Source organism: Paramisgurnus dabryanus, chromosome 19 (genome assembly GCF_030506205.2).
Source record: "Paramisgurnus dabryanus chromosome 19, PD_genome_1.1, whole genome shotgun sequence".
NCBI lineage: Eukaryota > Metazoa > Chordata > Actinopteri > Cypriniformes > Cobitidae > Paramisgurnus > Paramisgurnus dabryanus.
In genome coordinates this window covers 4,315,265-4,339,344 of record NC_133355.1, presented here as the reverse complement: position 1 = coordinate 4,339,344, position 24,080 = coordinate 4,315,265, and the positions used below count along the sequence as shown (strand labels likewise).

Here is a 24,080-nt window from a genome sequence, read left to right as displayed (position 1 = left end):
AACCATAAATCTGAGTGGACATCCATGACATGTGGAGTCCCACAGGGTTCAATTCTTGCACCGCTTCTGTTTAATTTATATATGCTCCCACTTGGTCAAATAATGAAAAAGAACCAAATTGCTTACCACAGCTATGCAGATGACACCCAGATATACTTAGCCCTGTCACCCAATGACTACAGCCCCATTGACTCTCTATGTAAATGCATTGATGAAATTAACTGTTGGATGCGTCAAAACTTCCTCCAGTTAAACAAAGACAAAACCGAAGTCATTGTATTTGGAAATAAAGATGAAACTCTCAAAGTTAACACATACCTTGACTCTAGGGGTCTAAAGACACAAAATAAAGTCAGAAATCTTGGTGTAATTTTAGAGTCTGACCTTAATTTCAGTAGTCATGTGAAAGCGATAAGCAAATCAGCTTACTACCATCTCAGAAATATTGCCAGAATTAGATGTTTTGTCTCAAGACAGGACTTAGAGAAACTTGTTCATGCTTTCATCACCAGCAGGGTGGATTACTGCAATGGACTCCTTACTGGGATCCCCAAAAAGACCATTAGACAGCTGCAGCTCATACAGAACGCTGCTGCCAGAATTCTGACCAGAACCAAAAAATCTGAGCACATCACTCCAGTCCTCAGGTCCTTACACTGGCTTCCTGTTACATTTAGAATAGACTTTAAAGTATTGTTACTCGTTTATAAATCACTTCATGGCTTAGGACCCAAATACATGACAGATATGCTAACTGAATATAAACCTAACAGATTACTCAGATCATTAGGATCCGGTCAGTTAGAAATACCAAGGGTTCACTCAAAACAAGGTGCGTCAGCATTTAGCTTTTATGCCACCTCTAGCTGGAATCAACTTCCAGAAGAGATCAGATGTGCTTCAACAGTAAACACTTTTAAATCTAGATTAAAAACACATCTGTTTAACTCTGCATTTACTGAATGAGCACTGTGCTGCTTCACACTGACTGCACCTTTAACTCAAGTCACTTTTACTCCTGTTTTATTCTTTTTAACATTTTAAACTGTTTTATTAAAATCACATTTATTTTCTTTAATTGTTATTTTAAATTCTCATGTATCTTTGTCTTTATTGTGATCTTATCGTGTAAATCTTATTTTTACATTTTCTTTTTCTTTTTTATATATTGTTTTCTCATTTCTGTGTAAAGCACTTTGAATGACCTCTGTGTATGAAATGTGCTATACAAATAAACTTGCCTTGCCTTGCCTTGCCTAGTCAAACGGTTTGGCACGTATGGTCGGGTTGCGATTTTGGTGCTTTCGTGTGTCTTGTGAATAGTATGCCATACAGACCCGTTTGCCACTGAACCTGCATTAACGACGACAGTGGGGCCTCCAGCCTTAGTCAAACGGGTTGGTATGTATGGTCGGGTTGCGTTTTTCGCGCTTTCGTGTGTCTTGTGAATAGTATGCCATACATACCCGTTTGCCACTGAACCTGCATTAACGACGACAGTGGGGCCTCCAGCCTTAGTCAAACGGGTTGGCACGTATGGTCGGGTTGCGATTTTGGCGCTATCGTAAGTCTTATGAATAGTATGCCATACAGACCCGTTTGCCACTGAACCTGCATTATCGACGACAGTGGGGCCTCCAGCCTTAGTCAAACGGGTTGGTATGTATGGTCGGGTTGCGTTTTTCGCGCTTTCGTGTGTCTTGTGAATAGTATGCCATACAGACCCGTTTCCACTGAACCTGCATTAACGACGACAGTGGGGCCTCCAGCCTTAGTCAAACGGGTTGGCAAGTATGGTCGGGTTGCGATTTTGGCGCTATCGTAAGTCTTATGAATAGTATGCCATACAGACCCGTTTGCCACTGAACCTGCATTAACGACGACAGTGGGGCTTCCGGCCTTAGTCAAACGGGTTAACACGTATGGTCGGGTTGCGATGTTTTTGGCGTTTTCTCCTGGTCCTGTAAATGGTATACAATATAGACCCGTTTGCCACTGAACCTGCATTAACGACGACAGTGGGGCTTTAGGCCTTAGTCAAACGGGTCGTCAGGTTTCATTTTCTCTTAAAGATCGGAAGGTGACCCTTATTTACCATATATACCCTCGCATTGGGCCCCCAATTTGCTAAATCCTCAACTGTGGATAACATAATTATGCCGCAATATTTAGTCTGTCTGGAACTAAGCTGAGTTAAACCACATCACTGTGTGACACTTCAATACATATGAACGGCCGCTACGCTAATACGATTTTGTTTTTCTCTCCCTGTCTCGTCCTCGACCCGAGGACGAGACAAACAGACCCAGTCCCGGTAGATGTGAAAGTCGGCACACCTCTGATCTACTGGCTGTCCTTCAACGTTATGCCCAGCTGATACCTGACCAACGATCACCGGCAGAACCGCTTAATCTCCGCTAAATCTCCATTTCCGTTCTCCCAAGGGTTTTTCCCTCCTAGGACTTATTTTTCCTCGGATAAAAGCCCAGGGTTTTTTTTTCTCCTAGGGGGTTTTTCACCCCGGGGAGGCAGCCTTTTTGGGCTTTACCTAGCTTCCTCTTCTATACGTTGCTTTAGTAATACGTGCAATTATAATATTGAGTCATAGCCGCAGCAAATTTAACTGCTCATGCTATCATGTATTTTGTTGTGCTATCTGTCGTTTTCTGTGCTTTTCACTGCTTCTATTTATGTAAAGCTGCTTTGAAACAATTGACTTTTGTAAAAAGCGCTATATAAATAAAATTGAATTGAATTGAATTGAATTGAATGGCAGAACCGTTCGAGATATCAAAAATCCCTTCGCAATTTAGCAAGTCCAATGTCTCGACATCATGTTCACCACGTTTGGTGTCAATCCCATGAATCCTCTAGGAGGAGTATTTAAAAGTTCAATGCATGCATTTTTTAAACAATCCAAAATAGCCGACTTCCTGTTGGGCGGAGCTTAAATGTTAGAGGGCGAAAGTTGTTTGGGTCGATGAGATCTATATGCGTACCAACTCTCGTACATGTGCGTGAATTTTTGCCCGATCTGTGCCCCAATGTTTGTTTTTGCATTACAGGGGGCGCTACAGAGCCCCCTTACCACGCCCGAGTTCCAGCCTTTGCTGGGTCCTAATGGCCAACGACTCTGACATCTCTGCCAATTTTCAAGAGTTTTTGAGTATGTTAAGGCCCCCAAATTGGCCCGAAACGTAAAAAAAAAAAAAAATAAATAAAATAAAATAATAAATCCGAGCAAAAACAATAGGGCTTCGCACCTTTCGGTGCAGGCCATTCTGGCCTGCTCCTCGGTGCTCGGGCCCTAAATATAGCTGCAAGCAGCAATGGCGGGCCCTCGCACGTTTTTTTTACCGCTACACGGTGCATCCGAGAAAACGATGCACGGTGGGAAAGGGCATCAAGTGGGTAAATATCAGTGGGCTATTTAATGTTGTTACTGAGCCATTTGGGGACTGTAGCTAAAAGAAAACCCACATTTTAGACAAACGGGGGCACTAGTGAGCCACTTAATAGACACGACTTTATCTGACCTTTTTGTGCACACTTAACAGCCGACAACTCTGATGTGTGTGCCAACTTTAAGGTTAATCTAAGCACGTCAAGAGCCTTAAATATGCCTGAAATAAAAGTAAAGTTTGCAGCGTTGCCATGGGAACAGCGTTCGAGATATCAAAAATCCCTTGGCAATTTATCATCTACAATGTCTCGGCATCATGTTGACAACTTCTGGAGTCAACCGCATGAATATCCTAGAAGGAGTATTTAAAAGAACATCGCATGCAACTGTCAGGTTTAAATAAGCCTTTAAAATGAAAGTAAAATTTGAGGCGTTGACATGGGAACAGCGTTTGAGATATCAAAAATCCCTTCGCAATTTATCATCTACAATGTCTCGGCTTCATGTTCACCACTTTTGGTGTCAATTGCATGATTTTTCTAGAAGGAGTATTTAAAAGAACATAGCATGGATCTGTCAAAAAAAATCCAGCTTTGTGACTGACACACTTCCTGGCACCTGGTGGTGGCGCTTTAACCGGGAGTCACAATAGGCACATCGATGCGATCAGAATCTTCAGACGAACAAACACCCCGCATGGCATCACAATAAGATATTTTTTGCCTTAGAAATTAGACACTTCCTGTTTCTCTAAATTCGCCATAAATTCGTCGCCTCGCCATGGCAGAACCGTTCGAGATATCAAAAATCCCTTCGCAATTTAGCAAGTACAATGTCTCGACATCATGATCACCACGTTTGGTGTCAATCCCATGAATCCACTAGGAGGAGTATTTAAAAGTTCAACGAATGCATTTTTTAAACGATCCAAAATAGCCGACTTCCTGTTGGGCGGAGCTTAAATGTTAGAGGGCGAAAGTTGTTCGGGTCGATGAGATCTATAAACGTACCAAGTCTCGTACATGTGCGTACATTTTTGCCCGATCTGTGCATCAATGTTTTTTTTTGCATTACAGGGGGCGCTACAGAGCCCCTGTGCCACGCCCGTGTTCCAGCCTTTGGATTTTTGCGATGACGGACGACTCTGACGTCTGTGCCCATTTTCAAAAGTTTTCGAGTATGTTAAGGCCCCCAAAATGTCCAAAAGTGTTAAAAAAAAATAATATAAATAATAATAATAATAATAAATATAGCTGCAAGCAGCGATGGCGGGCCCTCGCACGTTTTTTTACCGCTACACGGTGCCTCCAAGAAAACGATGCACAGTGGGCACGTGCATCAAGTGGGTAAATATCAGTGGACTATTTCATGTTGCTACTGACCCATTTAGGTACTGTAGGTAAAAGAAACCCAACATTTTAGACAAACGGGGGCGCTAGTGAGCCACTAAATAGACACGCCTTTATCTGACCTTTTTGTCAACACTTAACAGCCGACAACTCTCATGTGTGTGCCAAATTTAAAGTTAATCTAAGCAGGCGAAGAGCCATAAATATGCCTGAAATTAAAGTAAAGTTTGAAGCGTTGCCATGGCAACAGCGTTCGAGATGTCAAAAATTCCTTCGCAATTTAGCATCTACAATGTCTCAGCATCATGTTGACCACTTTTGGTGTCAATCGCATAAACATTCTAGGAGGAGTATTTAAAAGAACATCACATGGAACTGTCAAAAAAATCAACCTTTGTGACTGCAACACTTCCTGGCGTCTGGTGGTGGCGCTATACACGAGACTCACAATAGGTACATCGATGCAATCAGAATCTTCAGACGAACCAACACCCAGTGTGTCATCACAATAAGACACTTTTTACCTTAGATATTAGACACTTCCTGTTTCTCTGATTTCGCCATGAATTTGTCGCCTCACCATGGCAGAACCGTTCGAGATATCAAAAATCCCTTCGCAATTTAGCAAGAACAATGTCTCGGCATCATGATCACCACGTTTGGTGTCAATCCCATGAATCCTCTGGAAGGAGTATTCAAAAGTTCACCGTATGCATTTTTGAAACAATCCAAAATGGCCGACTTCCTGTTGGGCGGAGCTAATAGGTTTGATTGTGAATGTTGTTCGGGTCGATAGGATCTATATACTTACCAACTCTCGTACATGTGCGTACATGTTTGCCCGATTTGTGCACCAATATTTTGTTTGCATTATAATCTCATGAACATCCTAGGAGGAGTATTTAAAAGAACACCGCATGGAACTGTCAAGAAATCCACCTTTTGTGACTGCAACACTTCCTGGCGTCTGGTGGTGGCGCTATACCCGAGACTCACAATAGGCACATCGATGCGATTGGAATCCTTGGCCGAACATACACAATGCGTTTCATCCCAATAAGACATTTTTTGCTTTAGATATTAGACACTTCCTGTTTCTCTGAATTCGCCATAAATTGTCGCCTCACCATGGCAGAACCGTTCGAGATATCAAAAATCCCTTCGCAATTTAGCAAGTCCAATGTCTCAGCATCATGTTCACCACGATTGGTGTCAATCGTATGAATTCCCTAGGAGAAGTATTTAAAAGTTCATGACTGACACACTTCCTGGCGCCTGGTGGTGGCGCTATACCCGGGAGTCACAATAGGCACATCGATGCGATCGGAATCTTCAGAAGAACAAACACACTGCATGGCATCACAATAAGACTTTTTTTGCCTTAGATATTAGACACTTCCTGTTTTTCTGAATTTGCCATGACTTTGTCGCCTCGCCATGGCAGAACTGTTCGAGATATCAAAAATCCCTTCGCAATTTAGCAAGTTCAATGTCTTGACATCATGATCACCCCGTTTGGTGTCAATCCCATGAATCCCCTAGAAGGAGTATTTAAAAGTTCACTGCATGCATTTTTAAAACAATCCAAAATGGCTGACTTCCTGTTGGGCGGAGCTAAAATGTTAGAGGGCGAAAGTTGTTCGGGTCGATGAGATCTATATGCATACCAACTCTCGTACATGTGCGTACATGTTTGCACGATTTGTGCACCAATGTTTTTTCTTGCATTATAGGGTCGCTACAGAGCCCCTGTGCCACGCCCGTGTTCCAGCCTTTGCCCTTTCGCAATGACGGACGACTCTGACGGCTGTGCCAAAATTCAAGAGTTTTCGAGTGAGTATGTTAAGGCACCCAAAATGCCCAAAAGTGTTAAAAAAAAAATAACAATAATAAAAAAAATAATAATAATAAATATAGCTGTAAGCAGCAATGGCGGGCCCTCGCACGTTATTTTACCGCTACACGGTGCGTCCGAGAAAACGATCCACGGTGGGCAAGGGCACCAAGTGGGTAAATATCAGTGGGCTATTTAATGTTGTGACTGAGCCATTTGGGGACTGTAGCTAAAGGAAACCCCACATTTTAGACAAACGGGGGCACTAGTGAGCCACTTAAGAGTCACGCCTTTATCTGACCTTTATATGCACACTTAACAGCCGACAACTCTGATGTGTGTGCCAACTTTAAGGTTAATCTAAGCACGTCAAGAGCCTTAAATATGCCTGAAAAAAAAGTAAAGTTTGCAGCATTGCCATGGGAACAGCGTTCGAGATATCAAAAATCCCTTGGCAATTTATCATGTACAATGTCTCGGCATCATGTTGACCACTTCTGGAGTCAACCGCATAAATATCCTAGAAGGAGTATTTAAAAGAACATCGGCGTCAACTGAAAGGCTTAAATATGCTTTTAAAATAAAAGTAAAGTTTGAGGCGTTGCCATGGGAACAGCGTTTGAGATATCAAGAATTCTTTCGCAATTTAGCATCTACAATGTTGCGGCATCATGTTGACCACTTCTGGTGTGAATCACATTATTTCCCTAGAAGTAGTATATAAAAGAACATTGCATGCAATTGTCAGGTTTAAATAAGATTTAAAATGAAAGTCAAATTTGACGCGTTGCCATAGAAACAACGTTCGAGATATCAAAAATCCCTTCGCAATTTATCATCTGCAATGTCTCAGCATCATGTTGACCACTTTTGGTGTCAATCCCATAAACATTCTAGGAGGAGTATTCAAAAGAACATCGTTGGAACTGTCAAAAAAATCCACCTTTGTGACTGACACACTTCCTGGCGCCTGGTGGTGGCGCTATACCCGAGACTCACAATAGGCACATCAATGCGATCGGAATTTTCAGATGAACAAACACCTTGCTTGGCATCACAATAAGAATTTTTTTGCCTTAGATATTAGACACTTCCTGTTTCTCTGAATTCGCCACAACTTTGTCGACTCGCCACGGCAGCACCGTTCGAGATATCAAAAATCCCTTCGCAATTTAGCAAGTACAATGTCTCGACATCACGTTCACCACGTTTGGTGTCAATCCCGTGAATCCTCTAGGAGGAGTATTTAAAAGTTCACCACATGCATTTTTGAAACAATACAAAATAGCCGACTTCCTGTTGGGCGGAGCTAAAATGTTTGAGTGCGAAAGTTGTTCGGGTCGATGAGATCTATATGCATACCAACTCTCGTACATGTGCGTACATGTTTGCTCGATCTGTGCCCCAATGTTTGTTTTTGCATTACAGGGGGCGCTACAGAGCTCCCTTGCCACACCCATATTCCAGCCTTTGCATGAGCCTAGTGGCACGTGACTTTGACATCTGTGCCAAATTTCCGTTGTTTTCGAGCATGTTAAGGCACCCAAAGTGCACGCCAAGTGCTTAAATATGCCTGAAAATGAAAGTAAAGTTTGACGCGTTGCCATGGAAACAGCGTTCGAGATATCAAAAATCCCTTCGCAATTTATCATCTACAATGTCTCGACATCATGTTGACCACTTTTGGTGTCAATCCCATAAACATTCTAGGAGGAGTATTTAAAAGAACATCGAATGGAACTGTCAAAAAAATCCACCTTTGTGACTGACACACTTCCTGGCGCCTGGTGGTGGCGCTACACCCGGGAGTCACAATAGGCACATCGATGCGATCGGAATCTTCAGACGAACAAACTACCCGCGTGTCATCACAATAAGACATTTTTTGCTTTAGATATTAGACACTTCCTGTTTCTCTGATTTCGCCATAAATTTGTCGCCTCGCCATGGCAGAACCGTTCGAGATATCAAAAATCCCTTCGCAATTTAGCAAGTCCAATGTTTCGAAATCATGTTCACCACGTTTGGTGTCAATCCCATGAATCCTCTAGGAGGAGTATTTAAAAGTTCAACGCATGCATTTTTTAAATAATCCAAAATAGCCGACTTCCTGTTGGGCGGAGCTTAAATGTTAGAGGGCGAAAGTTGTTTGGGTCGATGAGATCTATATGCGTACCAACTCTCGTACATGTGTGTAAATTTTTGCCCGATCTGTGCCCCAATGTTTGTTTTTGCATTACAGGGGGCGCTACAGAGCCCCCTTGCCACGCCCGAGTTCCAGCCTTTGCCGGGTCCTAATGGCGGACGACTCTGACATCTCTGCCAATTTTCAAGAGTTTTTGAGTATGTTAAGGCCCCCAAATTGGCCCGAAACGTAAAAAAAAATAAAAATAAAAAATAAATAAATAATAAATCCGAGCAAAAACAATAGGGCTTCGCACCTTTCGGTGCAGGCCATTCTGGCCTGCTCCTCGGTGCTCGGGCCCTAATAATTCTAGCAAAACCAATAAGGCTTCGCACCTTTCGGTGCAGGCCATTCTGGCCTGCTCCTCGGTGCTCGAGCCCTAATAAATCCGAGCAAAAACAATAGGCCTGCTCCTCGGTGCTCGGGCCCTAATTAAAACTGCAAGCAATGATGGAAGGGCCCTCGCACGCATGTGCACAGCCACTCTATGGCCTTAGTAAAGCAATGAACCAAGGGGATTGAAATTTCAGTGGGTAAATATAGGCGGATATTCAAAGGAACTTTGAAGTGCCACACCTCCTTTGTGCAGCAGATGGCGCTATGATTGTGATTGATTGTTGTAACATTGATGTGTTGAGGCCAGGACCCTTGTCAAACGTATGATGTCTGTGACAGGTCGGACATTGCATGCCTGAGTTACAACAGCTTTCTCATGGCGAAACATCACTCTTTGCGAGGCCGCCACGGACACGCCCTTCAACGAAAAGTCAAGATCTTCGCAATTTATCATCGCAAAGGGCTTAAGATCAGTCTCACCTGATATGATAATGATTTGATTAAATCTCTGAGAACAGTGAATCACAGCGTAAAACAAGGCATTTCCTGCTACCTCTAGGTGGCGCTAGGACTGAAGCTGAATATTGGCATTGAAATGTGTTCAGGCCAAGACTCTTATCAAACGTGTGAAGTGTGGGACAGATTGGACATTGTATGCCTTAGTTATAACAACTTCCTGTTTCATGGCGAAAACTCTGAACTTTGTCAGGCTGCCACGGACACACCTTCCAACGAAAAGTCAAAAGCTCCGCAATTTAACATCGCAAAGGCCTTTAGATGAGATTGACCAAATATGATGACGATCTAACAAAATCTCTAGGAGGAGTTCGTTAAAGTACGAAGCCTGGAAATGACAAAATTTGCACAGAAATCACAGCAAAAATTCAAAATGGCTGACTTCCTGTGAGGTTTAGAGCTTCACTCCAAGATACTTTTTTGTAGGTCTTGGGGTGACATATGACCCTACCAAATTTCGTATCTGTAGGATTTTCGTAGCGGCGGGGCTGTTTCGTAGAACCATTTCTGCACGCCCACTTCTGGCGCCTATGCCACATGTAAATTTTTGCCACTTCTGACGTGTGTGCAACGTTTTATGACTTTTTGAGCTTGTTTAGCCTGTCAAAATATGATTCATTTAGCGATACTTTGCCAGGCCGCCACGGACACGCCCTTTAATGAAAAGTCAAGGTCGTTGCTTTTTATCATCACACAAGGTCTTGAGATTACACTGGTGAAATATGATGTTGATATGGTTAAATACCTAAGAGCAGTAAGTCACAGCATCAAACATGGTATTTCCTGCTGCCTCTAGGTGGCGCTATGAGTGTTACTGAATTATGCCATGTTGATGTGTTCAGGCCTGGACCCTTATCAAACGTGTGAAGTCAGGGGCGGATCGGACAATGTATGCCTGAATTACATCAGCTTCCTGTTTCATGGCGAAACATTACACTTTGCCAGGCCGCCACGGACACGCCCTCCAATGAAAAGTCAAAAGCTCCGCAATTTAGCATCGCAAAGGCCTTCAGATGATTCTGACCAAATATGATGATCGGATTAAATCTCTAGGAGGAGTTCGTTAAAGTACGACGCTTGGAAATGTCAAAAAATGACAGAAAAAATTCAAAATGGCTGACTTCCTGAGGGGTTTAGAGCTTAGCTCCGGAGACTTTTTTGTAGGTCTTGGAGTAATAGATGACCCTACCAAATTTCGTGTCTGTACGTTTTTCGTAGTAGGGGGGCTGTTCTCTTGAAATTTTGCAGGTGGCGCTATTGAGCCATTTCTACACGCCCACTTCTGACGCCTCTACTACATGTAAATTTTCGCCACTTCTGACGCGTGTGCAAATTTTCATGAGTTTTCGGGTATGTTTAGGCCCTCAAAAATGCGATCCATTTCGGAGAAGAAGAAGAAGAAGAAGAAGAAGAAGAATAAACGGAGCAAAAACAATAGGGTCCTCACACCCTGGTGTGCTCGGGCCCTAATAAATATAGCTGCAAGCAGCAATGGCGGGCCCTCGCACGTTTTTTTACCGCTACACGGTGCGTCCGAGAAAACGATGCATGGTGGGCAAGTGAATCAAGTGGGTAAATATCAGTGGGCTATTTAATGTTGTTACTGAGCCATTTGGGGACTGTAGGTAAAAGAAACCCCACATTTTAGACAAACAGGGGCGCTAGTGAGCCACTTAAGAGACATGCCTATATCTGACCTTTTTGTGCACACTTAACAGCCGACAAATCTGATGTGTGTGCCAACTTTAAGGTTAATCTGATCACGCCAAGAGCCTTAAATATGCCTGAAATAAAAGTAAAGTTTGCGGCATTGCCATGGGAACAGCATTCGAGATATCAAAAATCCCTTCGCAATTTATCATCTACAATGTCTCGGCATCATGTTGACCACTTATGGAGTCAATCGCATGAATATGCTAGAAGGAGTATTTAAAAGAACATCGGCGTCAACTGAAAGGCTTAAATATTCCTTTAAAATGAAAGAAAAGTTTGACGCGTTGCCATGGGAACAGCGTTTGAGATATTAAAAATCCCTTCGCAATTTATCATCTACAATGTCTCGGCATCATGTTGACCACTTCTCGTCTCAATCGCATGAAAATGCTAGAAGGAGTATTTAAAAGAACATCGCATGGAACTGACAAAAAAATTCACCTTTGTGACCTACACACTTCCTGGCGCCTGGTGGTGGCGCAATTCCCGGGAGTCACAATAGGCACATCGCTGCGATCGGAATCTTCAGATGAACAAACACCCCGCGTGTCATCACAATAAGACATTTTGTGCCTTAGATATTAGACACTTCCTGTTTCTCTGAATTCGCCATAAATTTGTCGCCTCACCATGGCAGAACCGTTCGAGATATCAAAAATCCCTTCGCAATTTATCATCTACAAGGTCTCGGCATCATGTTCACCACGTTAGGTGTCATTTGCATGAATCCTCTAGGAGGAGTATTTAAAAGTTCACCGCATGCATTTTTGAAACAATCCAAAATAGCCGACTTCCTGTTGGGCGGAGCTAAAATGTTTGAGTGCGAAAGTTGTTTGGGTCGATGAGATCTATATGCATACCAACTCTCGTACATGTGCGTACATGTTTGCTCGATCTGTGCCCCAATGTTTGTTTTTGCATTACAGGGGGCGCTACAGAGCTCCCTTGCCACGCCCATATTCCAGCCTTTGCATGAGCCTAGTGGCACGTGACTTTTACATCTGTGCCAAATTTCTGTTGTTTTCGAGCATGTTAAGGCACCCAAAGTGCACGCCAAGAGCTTAAATATGCCTGAAAATGAAAGTAAAGTTTGACATGTAGCCATGGGAACAGCGTTAGAGATATCAAAAATCCCTTCGCAATTTATCATCTACAATGTCTCAGCATCAGGTTGACCACTTTTGGTGTCAATCGCATGAAAATCCTAGGAGGAGTATTTAAAAGTTCACCACATGCAACTGTCAGGAAATCCACCTTTTGTGACTGCCACACTTCCTGGTGCCTGTTGGTGGCGCTATACCCGAGACTCAAAATAGGCACATCGATGCGATCGGAATCCTTGGCCGAACATACACACTGCGTTTCATCCCAATAAGACATTTTTTGCTTTAGATATTAGACACTTCCTGTTTCATTGAATTCGCCATAAATTTGTCGCCTCGCCATGGCAACACCGTTTGAGATATCAAAAATCCCTTCGCAATTTAGCAAGTCCAATGTCTCAGCATCATGTTCACCACGTTTGGTGTCAACCGTATGAATTCCCTAGGAGAAGTATTTAAAAGTTCATGACTGACATACTTCCTGGCGCCTGGTGGTGGCGCTATACCCGGGAGTCACAATAGGCACATCGATGCGATCGGAATCTTCAGACGAACAAACTACCCACATGACATCACAATAAGATATTTCTTGCCTTAGATATTAGACACTTCCTGTTTCTCTGATTTCGCCATAAATTTGTTGCCTCGCCATGGCAGAACCGTTCGAGATATCAAAAATCCCTTCGCAATTTAGCAAGTCCAATGTCTCAGCATCAGGTTGACCACTTTTGGTGTCAATCGCATGAAAATCCTAGGAGGAGTATTTAAAAGTTCACCACATGCAACTGTCAGGAAATCCACCTTTTGTGACTGCCACACTTCCTGGTGCCTGTTGGTGGCGCTATACCCGAGACTCAAAATAGGCACATCGATGCGATCGGAATCCTTGGCCGAACATACACACTGCGTTTCATCCCAATAAGACATTTTTTGCTTTAGATATTAGACACTTCCTGTTTCATTGAATTCGCCATAAATTTGTCGCCTCGCCATGGCAACACCGTTTGAGATATCAAAAAAATCCCTTCGCAATTTAGCAAGTCCAATGTCTCAGCATCATGTTCACCACGTTTGGTGTCAACCGTATGAATTCCCTAGGAGAAGTATTTAAAAGTTCATGACTGACATACTTCCTGGCGCCTGGTGGTGGCGCTATACCCGGGAGTCACAATGGGCACACTGATGCGATCGGAATCTTCAGACAAACAAACACCCCGCATGGCATCCCAATAAGACATTTATTGCCTTAGATATTAGACACTTTCTGTTTCTCTGATTTTACCATAAATTTGTCGCCTCACCATGGCAGAACCGTTCGATATATCAAAAATCCCTTCGCAATTTAGCATCTCCATTGTCTCGGCATCATGATCACCACGTTTGGTGTCAATCGCATAAATCCCCTAGGAGGAGTATTTAAAAGTTCATCACATGCGTTTTTAAAAAATCAAAAATGGCTGACTTCCTGTTGGGCGGAGCTAATAGGTTGGGGGGGGGCGAAAGTTGTTCGGGTCGGTAAGATCTATAAGCATACCAACTTTCATACATGTGCGTACATGTTTGCCCGATTTGTGCACCAATGTTTTTTTTTGCATTACAGGGGGCGCTACAGAGCTCCCTTGCCACGCCCGTGTTCCAGCCTTTGCCCGGTCGCGGGGACGGATTACTTTGACGTCTGTGACAAATTTCAAGAGTTTTTGAATATGTTTAGGCACCCAAAATGCCCAAAAGTGTTAAAAAAAATAAAAATAAAAAAATAATAATAATAAATCCGAGCAAAAACAATAGGGCCTTGCACCATTCGGTGCAGGCCATTCTGGCCTGCTCCTCGGTGCTCGGGCCCTAAATATAGCTGCAAGCAGCAATGGTGGGCCCTCGCACGTTTTTTTTATCGCTACACGGTGCGTCCGAGAAAACGATGCACGGTGGGCAAGGGCAACAAGTGGGTAAATATCATTGGGCTATTTAATGTTGTTACTGACCCATTTGGGGACTTTAGGTAAAAGAAACCCCACATTTTAAACAAACGGGGGCACTAGTGAGCCACTTAAGAGACACGCCTATGTCTGACCTTTTTGTGCACACTTAACAGCCGACATCTCTGATGTGTGTGCCAACTTTTAGGTTAATCTAAGCACGTCAAGAACCTTAAATATGCCAGAAATTAAAGTAAAGTTTGCGGTATTGCCATGGGAACAGCGTTTGAGATATCAAAAATCCCTTCGCAATTTATCATCTACAATGTCTCGGCATCATGTTGAACACTTTTGGTGTCAATTGCATGATTATTCTAGGAGGAGTATTTAAAAGTTAACTGCATACAACTGTAAGGCTTAAATATGCCTTCAAAATGAAAGTAAAGTTTGGGGCGTTGCCATGGGAACAGCGTTTGAGATATCAAATAATCCCTTCGCAATTTATCATCTACAATGTCTCGGCATCATGTTGACCACTTCTGGTGTCAATCTCATGAATATTCTAGGAGTATTTGAAAGAACATCGGCGTCAACTGAAAGGCTTAAATATGCCTTAAAATTGAAAGTAAAGTTTGACGCGTTGCCATGGTAACAGCGTTCGAGATATCAAAAATCCCTTCGCAATTTATCATCTACAATGTCTCAGCATTATGTTGACCACTTCTGGAGTCAATCACATTATTTCCTCAGGAGGAGTATTTAAAAGTTTACCGCATGCAGCTGTAAGGTTTAAATATGCCTTAAAAATGAAAGTAAAGTTTGACAGGTTGCCATGGGAACAGCTTTCGAGATATCAAAAATCCCTTCGCAATTTATCATCTACAATGTCTTGGCATCATGTTGACCTCTTTTGGTGTCAATCGCATAAACATTCTAGGAGGAGTATTTAAAAGAACATCGCATGGAACTGTCAAAAAAAATCCACCTTTGTGACTGACACACTTCCTGGCGCCTGGTGGTGGCGCTATACACGGTAGTCACAATAGGCACATCGATGCGATCAGAATCTTCAGACGAACAAACACACCGCGTGTCATCACAATTAGACATTTTTTGCCTTTGATATTAGACACTTCCTGTTTCTCTGATGTCGCCATAAATTTGTCGCCTCGCCATGGCAGAACCGTTCGAGATATCAAAAATTCCTTCGCAATTTAGCAAGTCCAATGTCTCGACATCATGTTCACCACGTTTGGTGTCAATCGCATGCATCCTCTAGGAGGAGTATTTAAAAGTTCAACACATGCATTTTTTAAACAATCCAAAATAGCCGACTTCCTGTTGGGCGGAGCTTAAATGTTAGAGTGCGAAAGTTGTTCGGGTCGATGAGATCTATAAGTGTACCAATTCTCGTACATGTGCGTACATTTTTGCCCGATCTGTGCATCAAGGTTTTTTTTGCATTACAGGGGGCGCTACAGAGCCCCCTGCCACACCCGAGTTCCAGCCTTTGCCAGGTCCTAATGGCCGACGACTCTGACGTCTGTGCCAAATTCCAAGAGTTTTCGAGTATGTTAAGGCACCCAAAATGCCCCAAAATGTAAAAAAAATAAAAAATAAAAAATAATAATAATAATAAATCCGAGCAAAAACAATAGGGCTTCGCACCTTTCGGTGCAGGCCATTCTGGCCTGCTCCTCGGTGCTCGGGCCCTAATTAAAGCTGCAAGCAGCGATGGAAGGGCCCTCGCACGCATGTGCACCGCTACCCTATGGCATTGGTAAAGCAGTGAACCAGGGGGATAAGAATTAAAGTCGGTAAATATAGGTGGATATTCAAAGGAAAATTGATGTGCCACAACGCCTGTGTGCAGTAGGTGGCGCTATGACTGTACCTGATTATTGTTATATTGACATGTTCCGGCCGGGACCCCTAACAAACGTGTGAAGTCTGGGGCAGATCGAACAATGTATGACTGAATTACAACAGCTTCCTGTTTCATGGCGAAACATCACACTTTGCCAGGCTGCCACGGACACGCCCTTACACGAAAAGTCAAGATCTTCGCTAATTATCATCGCAAAGGGCTTAAGATCAGTGTGACCAGATATGATGATGATTTCATTAAATCTCTAAGAGCAGTAAATCACAGCGTAAAACAAGGCATTTCCTGCTACGTCTAGGTGGCGCTAGGACTGAAGCTGAATATTGGCATTGAAATGTGTTCAGGCCAAGACTCTTATCAAACATGTGAAGTGTGGGGCAGATTGGACATTGTATGCCTTAGTTATAACAACTTCCTGTTTCATGGCGAAAATGCTGAACTTTGTCAGGCTGCCACGGACACACCTTCCAACGAAAAGTCAAAAGCTCCGCAATTTAACATCGCAAAGGCCTTTAGATGAGATTGACCAAATATGATGACGATCTGACAATATCTATAGGAGGAGTTCGTTAAAGTACGAAGCCTGGAAATGACAAAATTTGCACAGAAATCACAGCGAAAAATCAAAATGGCCGACTTCCTGTGGGGTTTAGAGCTTCGCTCCAAGAGACTTTTTTGTAGGTCTTGGGGTGATAGATGACCCTATCAAATTTCGTATCTGTAGGTTTTTCTTAGTGGCAGGGCTGTTCTCTTGAAATTTTGCAGGTGGCGCTATTGAGCCATTTCTACACGCCCACTTATGGCGCCTATGCCACATTTAAATTTTTGCCACCTTTGACATGTGTGCAACGTTTCATGACTTTTTGAGCTCGTTTAGGCTGTCAAAAATGCGATTCATTTAACAATATTTTGCGAGGCCGCCACAGACACGCCCTTTAACGAAAAGTCAAGGTCTTCGCTATTTATCATCACACAAGGTCTTGAGATTAGACTGATGAAATATGATGTTGATATAATCAAATCTCCAAGACTTCAACTTCAACTTCAGCTTTATTTATATAGCATATTTCTTAACAGCCACATGGCTGACCAAAGTGCTTTACAGTGCATCTGACACACACACACATAGACACAGTAATAAGAATAATAGCAGCAAGGATAAAAAATAAAAGTAGATAGACTGTTAAAAAAACACGGACAGAAAAATATAATAAAATACACAATTTAAAAAAGAAATAATAGACCATAAAATGAACAAACATGAACCCCTGGGTAATCATAAAATAGCTAGAGAGAAAAGATGGGTCTTTAACCGGGACTTGAAACTAGAGACGGTGGGTGCCATCCTAATTTCTAAAGGCTTCGCAATTTAGCAAGTCCAATGTCTCGACATCACGTTCACCACGTTTGGCGTCAATCGCATGCATCCTCTAGGAGGAGTATTCAAAAGTTCACCACATGCATTTTTTAAACAATCCAAAATAGCCGACTTCCTGTTGGGCGGAGCTTAAATGTTAGAGGGCGAAAGTTGTTCGGGTTGATGTTCGGCGTAAATTTTTGCCCGATCTGTGCCCCAATGTTTGTTTTTGCATTACAGGGGGCGCTACAGAGCTCCATTTCCACGCCCGAATTCCAGCCTTTGCCGGGTCCTAATGGCCGACGACCCTGACATCTCTGCCAATTTTCAAGAGTTTTTGAGTATGTTAAGGCCCCCAAATTGCCCTGAAACGTAAAAAAAAATAAAAAAATTATAATAAAAATAAATCCGAGCAAAAACAATAGGGCTTCGCACCTTTCGGTGCAGGCCATTCTGGCCTGCTCCTCGGTGCTCGGGCCCTAATAATAAATCCGAGCAAAAACAATAGGGCTTCGCACCTTTCGGTGCAGGCCATTCTGGCCTGCTCCTCGGTGTTCGGGCCCTAAAAAAAATAATAATAAATTCGAGCAAAAACAATAGGGCTTCGCACCTTTCGGTGCAGGCCATTCTGGCCTGCTCCTCGGTGCTCGGGCCCTAATAAATCCGAGCAAAAACAATAGGGCTTCGCACCTTTCGGTGCAGGCCATTCTGGCCTGCTCCTCGGTGCTCGGGCCCTAATAATAATCCGAGCAAAAACAATAGGGCTTCGCACCTACGGTGCAGGCCATTCTGGCCTGCTCCTCAGTGCTCGAGCCCTAATAATAAATCCGAGCAAAAACAATAGGGCTTCGCACCATTCGGTGCAGGCCATTCTGGCCTGCTCCTCGGTGCTCGGGCCCTAATAAATAAATAAATCCGAGCAAAAACAATAGGGCTTCGCACCTTTCGGTGCAGGCCATTCTGGCCTGCTCCTTGGTGCTCGGGCCCTAATAATCTGAGCAAAAACAATAGGGCTTCGCACCTATGGTGGAGGCCATTCTGGCCTGCTCCTCGGTGCTCGGGCCCTAATAATAAACGGAGCAAAAACAATAGGGTCCTCACACTCTGGTGTGCTCGGGCCCTAATAAACGGAGCAAAAACAATAGGGTCCTCACACTGGTGTGCTCGGGCCCTAACTAAATAAGAATAAAAACTATATTTATATTTTTTTGAAAACTATAATTACCCTGCTAATAACAGCCCCCCTCCTTCACAGTTCATTTCTATGGAACGCCTTCCAAAACTCGTGCACGAGTATTTGAACACGAGTGTTTGTTTACCACCAGCATATGCTGTGTCGCGTCAGTGGATTCATTATGTGAAATGATATGATAAAAAACACATAAGACATAACGTTACATCAGTCGACGCTACTCCCATTTCAACTAGCAGACTGGTCACTGCCTTCAACTACAGTACAAGAACAACGTCAATATTCCTGAATAACAGTACAACAGCAATTATTCCACAAAGAAAGAATAATCACTGTTACCTGTCGAGGAGAATTTTTGCGAACTGCGCGTCTGTCTTGACAACTCTCTGTTCCTTCATTGCTCTCCAGCGTTGAAATGTTTCTTCAGTAACGACTCTGGTTAGATTACGTTCTTCTGACAATTTCCTCCTCTTCTCAGTGACTTAAAAAAAAGTCTTTCTTTGCGTCGTTGTTCGCGTTTCTTCTCTTCAATGATGCAAATTCGAGAAAGAAAGCAGGATCGACAGTGAAAACAAAGCAAAACTTACGACGGAGATTCATCGCATCAGCGATTGGCTGAGGTTTGTAAGGCCCTATCTTGTGCACAGATGACGTATATTAATACTATTACTTTCAGTGCACCTAATAAATAGTCTTTTATCAGTTAGTAAAGACAGTTTCAAGTATATTGCAAAAATGTATAAAACAAACATCCTCTTTAGTACCTATAAGGCATTGCAGCGCAAATTTAAGTTGTGTTTAAGTACATTTTGTGCATACACTAAAAGTATACTTTGAAAAAGTACATATTAAATACTCTTTAAATAAAGCACAACAAGTAGAAGCATACTTGTTTTATACTTTATGTACTTCAATCATATTTCTAATACAATACTACTCTTTTTCCTGAGCTTTGCCAACCACAAGTTCCTCCTCTGAAATTTTCTTGCAATCCTTTCCTTGGTTTTTAATAACTTTTGAAAGTCGATAATATTCAAAATGTTTTTCTCGATCTGTCCTATTGGTACATCCTCAAACACGGCAATGATTAACAATTTTCCTTGACGACGTTCAGGATATACATCAGTGCCTGTGCTCTGTTGTGATGCGGAGTGCCTCCAATATGGCATCTTCCGCTCTGATGACGCGTCGTGAAAACCCTCTATAAAACACATATCTATCGTGGACAATTGCATACTCATGCCGAAAGTGCTGAAAATTATTTGCATGCGTTTTAAAGTTTTGCGCGTTTAAGCAAACTTTATTCAACCAGGAGAAATCATATTGAGACTATAGTCTCTTTTTCAAATTTAAACTTTCTGCTCTTGACTAAGAAAACTGTTATACTCCATATGAATGCGTGTATATTTAATTTTATACGATAAAGACTGTGAAGTGTTTAATTTTCATTACTTTTAAGAGATCTTTTTAAAAGTGATATTAAATATCTCTTTGCAGAAGAAATATTTGTTGTGCTTATTTATTTGATTCTCTATTAAAACAATAATATACTTAAATACTGCAAGTAATATAACAAAGACAATATCTGTGGTATTAATTTATCTAGAAACATTTTTAAAAGTTACAGTCATCAAAGAGCTTGCATATTAGCTAAAAAAAAAAAGAAAACCGGAATTGGTATCAGCCGATCACAAAGATAACAAATCGGTATTGGCTGCAAAAATCCTGATCGGAGCATCCCTAGGGAAAACCTTACTTCAGCATGACACAATAAGAATCAGAATTCACATCCTATATTACACAAACACATTGGCCCTCATTTATCATTCTTGCGTAGAAACGGCCATTTATGTTGGCGTAAGATTATGCTTACACTCCTCTCACCGCCTGATTTATGAAACTATGCGTACCTTTGAAATTCAGGTGTACGCAATACCTGCCCTTCATAAATGCCGCGGCTGAAAACGATCGTCATTATAATAACACTCCCATAGGGGTGGGCGGAATGACCAAAAATCTATTTCACGGAATGAGTCATTTTTTTTCACGGACCGGAATATTTCACGGTATACATGTTTTTCAGTTTAAATTGTTTTTTGATGATAAAAATGTACAGAAATACACCACTCACTATAGCTTTTAACTAAATGCTCACCACAGTTTTTAAATATGAGCAATTTAAAGTTAATAATGTTAAAGTGAAAATGCCCAGAAGATAACAACAGATAAGTCTTGATTAGACAGAATCTTGTTTTTAATAGAGTTATTAATTTTGTATAGACTATTAAAGCTATGAGTATGGCTTCATTGTATTTTGTATTTATGCATACATTACATTAAACATATGCAATATGTAAAATGAACAGGTATAAATATATGCAAAAAGGATAAATACCTGTATATGAGAGAAGAAGCTCTAGATATTATAAATGTGACAGGTGCTATGATGTGATAATCATAAAGTTTGTTTTAAGGTCTTGACGCCCTTTACTTTCTATTAGACCTTAACATTTTCATCTCTTTCTCGTCTTTCCGATCAAATATGTTTGTATAAGCAAATGGCGCACCAAACTATATCGCTCCAGCAGCGCACGTGTCACTGATAACTGGGGTTACAAAAGTCTGAAAAAACCAAGAGACTTCCAAGAGAACTATCATGTACCTCTAGCATGACCACAAAGATCTTTTGGACACAGACATTGATGGCCTGTGGCATCCCAGCAATAGTAACAGCTCTCTCAGTGGAGTTCGGCAGCATATCAACATCCACCTGTACATGGGCTCCAGATGACTACACACACAGACAGAAGAGCGTAAAGAAACTTGAACTTTCACTTTTAACATGAAGTGTTGAGGCCAAGACTATATCCACGCTTACCTTCATGATCTCTCTGATCTTACAGCCGCCCTTGCCGATAATAAAGCCACACTGGCTGGATGGGACGACAATCCGCAGTGTGACCGGGGGCTTAGATTTCGCCGTACTTTCCAAAACGACCCTGTTGATGTACTGATGAAAAACAGATGTGCCATAAAACTGTGTATTTACTCTAGACAAATCATGTCAAATCTTGAACCGTATCTGAGCGTGACTCTCAAGCGCCCTGAATCCCCTGCACTGAACATTATGCTCCAGACCTGAACACAATTATCCAAAGTAAAAACTCGGGATGCTCCGATCGATCGACCGTCGATCGGTATCGGACGAAAAATGGCATTAAATGACTCGATCGGTACTCGCTAAATTTGCAAATCTCATAAACCGATCTTTTGGTTTACTTTTGTCATCATAGGGATCCTGAACGCACCTACAATTGGAGACAATATTTTACGTAGTGCGAGCATTTGTTCAACCCGTTGCTCATGTGCAACATGCAGATTTGGATTTCTCTCTCTGCCTTTACAGAGATATGTGTCTCTTTTCTATGAGGACGCGCTCCAGTCAACAGCGCAACACGTATTTACATCCCCATCAAACACCGTATAAAACACATATCTATCGTTGACAATTGCATCCTTATGCCGAAAGTGTATTATTTGCATGCGTTTTCAAGTTTTGAGCGTTTTAGCAAACTTTATTTAACCAGGAGAAATGATATTGAGACTATAGTCTCTCTTTCAAATTTAAACTTTCATTTTCCTCACAGCTGCTCTTGTCTGCGTACACTGTTGGACTTTAAGGCGTCCATTGCGTGTTCATAATTTAGAGGAAAGGCACAAGATACGAATATCTAAGTTCAATATTTATTGATCAGATATGAAAAAGTTTAACAGCGCTGGGTCCTCTCAAGTAGCGAACAACCAGCTCAGGAAGTAACATGCTTATTTATAAAATGTGACGTCGATCTTTCTTCAGAAAATCTCCACCCACAAAGGCCGTTCCCCTCGTCCATCTGACTCCGTCACCACACCCAATTTCAGCCTGTAGGCAAAGATGGACACACATAGACAAAGAAAAACAAACTGTTCTCCTCTCATCCCTGGGAGCCCTGCAGTTCCTCTCCAGTACTCCTCCACTTTGAATAGCATGTTATAATGCTTTCTTAAAAACAAATCATTAATAAAACATTCATTTATAAAAAACATAAGCTGTAAGATGAAAGTGATTATTATGTAAAACATATTTCAATATCATGACATCATTTCATTATTTGTAAAATTGGTTATATGAATAAGGCACACATTAACTTCTTTAGATAGATAAACACATATTAAATCTTTTACTGCAATACTACTTCTAAGCAAACACTTTAATCATTATTAAAAACCATCTGTTAGGAAAGAAAACACACACACACACACACACACACACACACACACAGGAGATTCTGTTTCTTCAAGGTTCAGCTGCCCTGCCCCCATTAAGTTATTCTGTATGCAACCTTCATTTCATTGGTTAATACAAATTTATCAAAGACAACATCTTATATTTATTACATCAATTATTCAATGATTAATACTGATTAAGTAAGAAATACATTGCACATTTTATCCTGTGAACATTAAAGCATTAGTTAATGACATATTTGCCTGTTTGCTTTCCCCCTCAGGCCTCTCTCTTATCTTGATCTATACCAGGCGTAAATTCCTCGCTAATCCTCCTTACAGCACACACACAAAAACTGGTACCTTTCCACTCTCAAACACAAACACCTCATTTCTGCATAATAGCTCAGTGCATATATGAAACACACAATGTTTATAGAATAAAATGATAAATTAAAGAAATATAAAAATGGAACAAAATCAATTTCCACAGTCCTTATTTGGACATCTTTGTAACTTTAACACTTTTAGCAATCAGCATGAAATGTAGGCAGTAAATATGTAAAACATAATTATTCAACAACACAACAGTACTCCATTGTTCATGAATTGGTTAAATGCATTCATTAGTTAAACATACTAATTTTCACTTTCTCTAAATATAACATAGTTATAAAGCAAACAACTTGTTTATTGAAACCATCTGTTCTGCGTGTTTTCTCTTCAGGGCTTTGTTCCTACCCCCAACTGGAACAGCCTTTCAACTTTACACACAGACATTTACTCACATATCTCAGCACAGAAAGCATAATGGCACATATCAATTATAACATGACATACTGATTAATAAAACAACATAAAAATCCCACAATTCCCTCTCTTGACCTCTGAAAGAGGTCACACATTTTCTTCCTCCTCCTCATCCAGGTTCTGTAGGCCTAATAGGGGCATGCTATATGGGGGTGGACTATTCTCTTTTTTCTCTATTGCAGACACTATCAGTCTGTTACACAGGGATCTCCATT

The 24,080-nt window shown here is 41.7% G+C and overlaps 1 pseudogene; it reads right to left on the bottom strand.

Annotated features, from left to right (window-relative positions):
* Nucleotides 1-21,385: 21,385 nt before the first annotated feature.
* LOC135757460 (poly(rC)-binding protein 2-like) overlaps nt 21,386-24,080 on the bottom strand; it is an 85,578-nt pseudogene continuing 82,883 nt past the window's right edge.